The sequence below is a fragment of the Pyxicephalus adspersus genome, chromosome Z (assembly GCF_032062135.1).
Source record: "Pyxicephalus adspersus chromosome Z, UCB_Pads_2.0, whole genome shotgun sequence".
NCBI classification, from domain to species: Eukaryota; Metazoa; Chordata; class Amphibia; order Anura; family Pyxicephalidae; genus Pyxicephalus; species Pyxicephalus adspersus.
Window position 1 is genome coordinate 57616320 of NC_092871.1, and position 6342 is coordinate 57622661.

The following is a 6342-nucleotide window of genomic DNA, read 5'->3' on the forward strand; positions in this document are numbered from 1 at the left end:
AGCGAAGCTCATGACAGGGGCTGGGTACTAAGGCCACCCAGCTGAAGCTGGACCTACTAGCCTGTCTGACCGAAGTCAGATGGGGTCCTTTTCTCTTTGTGACTGCGTAGGCAGTCCCAACAAATACTAGGCTGGGAGCTCTCCCGAAGAGAGACTCCCAGTAAGGGAGAGTACCTGACCATAAGGCCAAAGTACTCCCCAAGATGTTAGGGCTAGCCCATAAGGGAATAGCACCCTCCATCAAAAGTGGCACACAAATACCACACCAGTGACAGTGGCAACAGAAAAATATGTTACATAAAAAAGTGCTCAGTGCATAACACACTGGGCAAGGATAAAAAAATGCCCATCTGTACTAGCCGCAGCAAATGCAGAATGAAAGCGAGTGCTAAATCATCATGTGACATGCCTGTGTACATTAAATAAACAGTGGGTTCACCACACCCAAAGTGATTTTAAGGTACCCCTGGTTCACCACTCCAGGGGGACGACACTATGCAAGATTTGGCCCTCTCTCAAGACCTGATAGCCAGACCAAGGGTTCCCCGCTCCAACCAGTTGGATAGACCACTATCTGGAAGCTCCTTATCAGGGCAGGCCCCATGCCTCTCCCTGAATAAGCATAGGGTGGCCCCTTACAGAGCATCACCATCTAGCTGTCCATCCTAGCAGGCGTACTAGTTCACTGTATTCTTGCCAGGAATACAGCGCCGTTCCTCTCCTGCACACTGGAAGGATTAGGTACTACACTTGATCTTAGCCAAAAGGCCGAGAAGTCCCCAACTTGGAGACCCCATACCACAGATGACTCTCCACACCGCATCAATGTACCAAACCTCTAACCACCGCACTTCCATTTGAGGACCTCACACCACCTATCCAACCACACCATCAACCACCAGCCATCAAAAATGGGGGGGGGGGCAGGGGGGGAATCTCGCACAATTCTTGGAAACTGGCCTTTCACCCATGTCTTTTTATGTCCTTCCTAACCCCTCCAAATATTATAACCCATTATACAATCATTAACACCTTTACCACGAACCCCCCCCCTCAAACCATCCTCTGACCTCATGGTCTTCCCCTCACAGTCATGTTGGTCCCCGCCTAGCTCCCCTCTCACAGGCTCAGGGGCCTCTCTTTCTGGGTGCCCAGGCTATGAACTGCAATGTGGCCCCAGGAGCATGCAGCAACACAGAAGGGGTCAGGACATTTAAGTTCCTGCTGTGCAATGCAAGAAAGTTAAATTACAGGCAATAAAGGAAAAAATAATTCAATGGCATCGACTCAACTGCATATACTGCTGTACTCATTTTGTTTTGTTCTTTTTAAACATGGCCTCTATTTGAGAGTGCATGGAGGCACACTATAGGCTATAGTAGGTCCAAAAGTCAACCTGGGTTCAAGGTAACCCAACTAAATACTCCAACCAATATATACCGGGCACTATCTTAGCTGATCTTACACATTCAACACACTCTCCCCCATACATGTCCAGGTATAGGCTACAGGTAATCACTGCCTCTCCCCATGATGATCTTTATGTCTGCCCTACGCAACCCATGACCAGTCCCAGGTGCTGTCATCTATAAAATAAGGACTATATAACAATGCAAGGGCAGGGAGGGAATATGCTTAACCCTATGCAAATACCAGCTCTCAGAAAGTCAAAATTTGCATATCATTTTTAGTGGCCGATTAAGGCTACATGCAGCACTGAGAAGGTAATACCAGGTTTTCCAGTGTCTGGAATCAGAATACAGGTTCACTTACTTAGGTCACGGAAATAGACAGGTGGATTTTCTTCCTCCCCTGAAACATTATATTTCTGGCTGCAGTACATATACTCCTAAAGCTGGTTATTCAGTAAATCGGCTGCAATCAGTTGTTCTTGTACTATCCCTTTAAATGTTTGCTGTGCCCTATTGTCAGGTCCAGGAGCTGATTGTGGACATGTAGGCAGGATTCCTTAGCTGGGCAAAACAATTGACAAACAATTGGCAGGCAGCAGTATTATGTTACCATTACAGGCCAAATCTATGAATTAATTGATCGGAGGATGGCAAGCCAAATGTAAACGCTCAGCTATTTGTAGATGAATTATGAAGCAAAGAGTCTGACCTTGCTGTCTGGGTAGCGATGCAGCAGGGAGGATGGTTGCCTAGAGAAAGGATGCTGGCAGATCTCTCGGCAGGCTGCTTGTATCTAATGCTGCAGAGCCAGATAGTTATGGCAGCTCAGTGCTCTGCACACACACACAGTGCATACACTGACCACAACAGGTGGAAGACAACCTTGCATGTCTCTGAATGACTAACATCAGGAAGGAGCTTACACAAACATTTTGTGTATCAGATCCCATTATTAAAGGTTGCTGTTGCCTTGTAATACATTTGAGAACCCTTGCCTGGGCCTGTAGTCATGACTTATTCCCCACACATTATTACAATACAGGTATTTATTGGAGTTCACAGTACTTCTACAGAAAATACCTTTATCTCTTCAACAAAACAGCACCATCTTTCTTTAGGCATTATTCAGTATCACTATCCTTACTGGACTGAGATACTGGATTAGAGATGACAAAATAACATAAACACTGGTAAATGTTGAGTTTTTTGCCATGGTAAAAAAAACATTTGACAGATTACCTGCTGCCTGCTGCAGATGCCTACCACTTGCTGCAAAGTTTAAAAGTCTAAGTTGGGTGCCCAACACATGGATCACGATCCACCAGTAGATTTGCAAAGGCAACGTGAGTAGATCGCAGAGCCCTGCCTTTCAAAATAATAACCCCTGTGCAGGGTAGAGTTAAGGTCCAAATACCGTTCCACCATGACTGATGATCATTTGGAAGTCTGCTTAATTCTGGCTGCCGGCAATTACTGTCAGGACTATGGAACTTTGGCTGATTCCATTCAATTTAAGACGTCATCGGAGTAAGGTAATGGCCAAAAATGTACAGAATTGTATTGTGCCATACATGTTTATGCTGTTGATCAAGGTAAACAATATATATTTTAAATATAAAGTCTACTCTGTATATATAAATATATATATGCAGGGACTCCAAAGCTCAAAGACTGATTCTAAATTATAAAGGGTGTATCATCTTTCTACTATTGGTGTATATTTCCATGTGTCAACTAACGAACTTCCTAGTGCTGACATTTTTTACAAGCTTTCAGTATGTCAAAGATTACAAAGAATCTGCAGTGGGAGTGGTTGGGAATGCTGACCTGCATTAGAATCTGGGGGTTCTGGGATCATCAGCTTGCCAGCAGTAGGGAGTTCAGTGAATGGGGCAGCACAGCAATACCTTAGTACCTTAAATGATGAAGAGCAGAGAACAGAACAACTGGTTTGGGGGGGGGGGGGGGGGGGGGGGGGGGGGGTGAGGTCACATACTTGCAAGGACCAATCTTAATATGCTAGAACTGCCCTTTAGATTTTTGGACTAGTATTATCTCAGCCATATCTGGTATGGATTTAGGAAAGTACAGAGGTGTTTGCTATAAGTAATGCTGGTTATTAAACTTGAAAGCATAAGAATGACAGCAGCAGTTTGTGGCTTCTCACGAGCTGCAAGCGAGCATGGGGCAAACTGTCAACAGGAAATATAGTGGAATTTTCTCCACCCACATGCTGTGCTCAGGGACTCACCCACCATACCGCACTGCTTTTACTGCTACCAATGTCATTAAAGGCTGTGACTTGTTTATTTATTTATTTTTTTTAAATGAACGCTGAACATTAAGGCAGTGTTCGCAAATATTAGGAGATACTGTGGGTGTTCGCTGCTTTTAAACCAGTACTGAACAGCCCAAAGCCCTGAATATCCATGGAATATATAGGAGCAATACAAAACCCATTTTTTGCTGACATTGGAAGGCTTTTTAGAATGTATTTTGGCGTGTTAAGGTCTGACAGGTTAGTCTGCTGCTAAAAAGTCTGCTTAGACTTAAATGGGAACTCCTTCTAACCACACAACGATTGTGCTCGTCTTAGGGTGAAAATCTAGTGCACGCACAGCAGTCTTCTATTGTCCCAGGTTGGGCTGATGACTGAACGATAGGAAATGACCTCTGTGCTTTTCTATGAAGGAGAGAACAGCGGGGTGCTGCTCATTCATGCTCCCTTGTCTATAGAACAGAATGATGCTCCATGTACAGCACTAGGGATCAGCGAGCGAGTTTTTAAAACTTCTCGCTGCAAATTTCGGCGTTCTCGCTTACCGAAATTGTAAGTGGGAGTGGCCGGTGTAAATTTGCAGATCGAGCTCGAATTTAAAAAAAAAAGAGATCACAGGCTGTGCTGATCAATGAATGCAGCGTCGGCTGCATTAATTGATCAACTCAGTGTGCCACCCTCGGCACTAGAGGTCAAGTCTCCCCATTCAAAACCTCTAGTGCTCTCTGAAAGCTTTCCTCAGCCAATCAGGGAGCACTAGAGGTTTTGAATAGGGAGACTTGTCCCCATTTAACCTTTAGTGCCAGGGATGGCAAACAGGATTCCCAGGGCTGCAAGAATGATTGCAGCCCTGAGAATCCACTGCTATCCCAGGGCACTAGAGGTTAATTAACCTCTAGTGCCCTGGGATCCGAGTGGAACTGCAGAAGAACTCTTCATTGAGAGTTCATCTGCAGTTCAATTCCCATGGTCACCGTGCTGTACACATAACCTCTAGTGCCGGGGATCTTCTCAATGAATGCGGCCATAGAGAAAACACTGGTGAGAACACTGTGAATCCCCTGTGAATTCTCCTGGTATTATTTCCTCAATCTTCCAATAGTTTTGCGACATTGGAAGTTTAAGGAAATTTCCGCGAGAATGCCAGAGGCATTCTCGCTCATCCCTATACAGCACTCAATTGTTAATCTGTCACCAGAAATGATAGTAATATGGCATCAATCTGATGTTGGTCAGGGCTGTAGAATGCTGTTGAGGCTGTCTATAATAACATTTTGTTAAAGAAAGTAATAACACTTACATAGTGACCTAAACACACAGCTGATCAATAAAAACGAATTTGCATTTCTTTGCTGGTCTAAAGTGCCATGAAATGGAGTTCCATACAGCCCTATTACATGTGTGTGTCTCATTACTGCACAGTAAGACAGGGTAATGTCTTGCCCTGATGACAGAGCGTTGCAAATAAAGAATAAGGATACAAGCAGCAATTAAAGATTGATAGAATTTCTAGTGGTGGACGAACACTGTGAGACATTGAATAGACTATGACAGTGATTCACTGAACATTTGGACATTCTCAATATATATTTGATGGATATATTGATGAAATACTGATATATCTGACCCACAATTATTACAGTTTCCCACTATTTCTTTTTTGTATTCTGCACAATTTTTCAGTTTTGTTGTTCACGCTTTGAAGAATTGTGTGTAAAGTGAGGTAGTTTTTCTAGTCAGAACAAGCAATTAAACAATATGCAAAAGCATTCAAGTGTGCACTGTGCATGCCTTCTGACATCCGTCTGTAAAATTATTGTACAACTCATATGACCTGAGCCACTGGCAGATCTGCATAGCCGCCCACTGGAGACTTTACAGATCAGTCATAAAACACAAAAAAACAATCACAAAGAGATTTAAAAGGCATAGTTCAGCTATCCATGCTATAAAGGTAAGGCATTAAAGTTTGCAGCATAGTTTTATAACACTTTACTGGGTGTACACTCTGCACCCATAAAACAAGACGATCATCCATTTCAAGGTATGCAGGCCTGCACATTCATATATGTACAGTTTATTCTTCTCTTTCTGCTGGTAGATTTCTATTATTCTGTGTAATACTAAAAAAAATCTTGCAAAACAATCAGTAGAATTCCAATTGGTCCAGCAGGGAGCAACAGGTATACACAGTGGGTAATCTCCTGTTCTTTCTTATTCTGGCATTTTGGTAAGGGTGTATTTAGAGCTCTTAAAAGTATATCCAAAACCAAAAGTTACTTAAGATCAAGTTAGAAAAGATTAGAGTTCCAGTAAGATGATTTTTAATGTCTATCTTTTCAGGAAAATGTTCATTTTTTTCTTTCTGTATCTGTGACACATGAAATTTAGTTTTTTTATTATTATTATTTTTAATATTATTATTATTATTTATAATAACCACCTGGGCGTTTCACTGATGTCTAGATTTCTGTACCAAAAGCGGTACACTGTTTTTAATGAAATTTTTTTTTTTAATTGTAGACCTGTCTCTTACAGAAATATGTCCGAACAAGGGTCTAGTAGATATCCTGAATATAAAAAAAGTTTGAAACACACAATCATGTAAAAAAAAAATGTACTTTTAATAAAATTAAATAAAAAACACAAAAA

At 42.2% G+C, this 6342-nt stretch overlaps 1 protein-coding gene across 5 annotated transcripts in view; it reads right to left on the reverse strand.

Moving 5' to 3' along the window:
• Positions 1-6342, reverse strand: part of LOC140344112 (uncharacterized) — a 62558-nt gene that overhangs the window by 42085 nt on the left and 14131 nt on the right. The window contains exon 1 of one of the 5 annotated variants that reach the window (XM_072431052.1): positions 2122-2198. The exons of the other annotated variants lie outside the window; for them this stretch is intronic. The gene's annotated coding sequence lies outside the window, so the exon portion shown is untranslated. Of the gene's footprint in view, positions 1-2121; positions 2199-6342 lie in introns of those variants that run through there. 5 annotated transcript variants of the gene reach the window in all.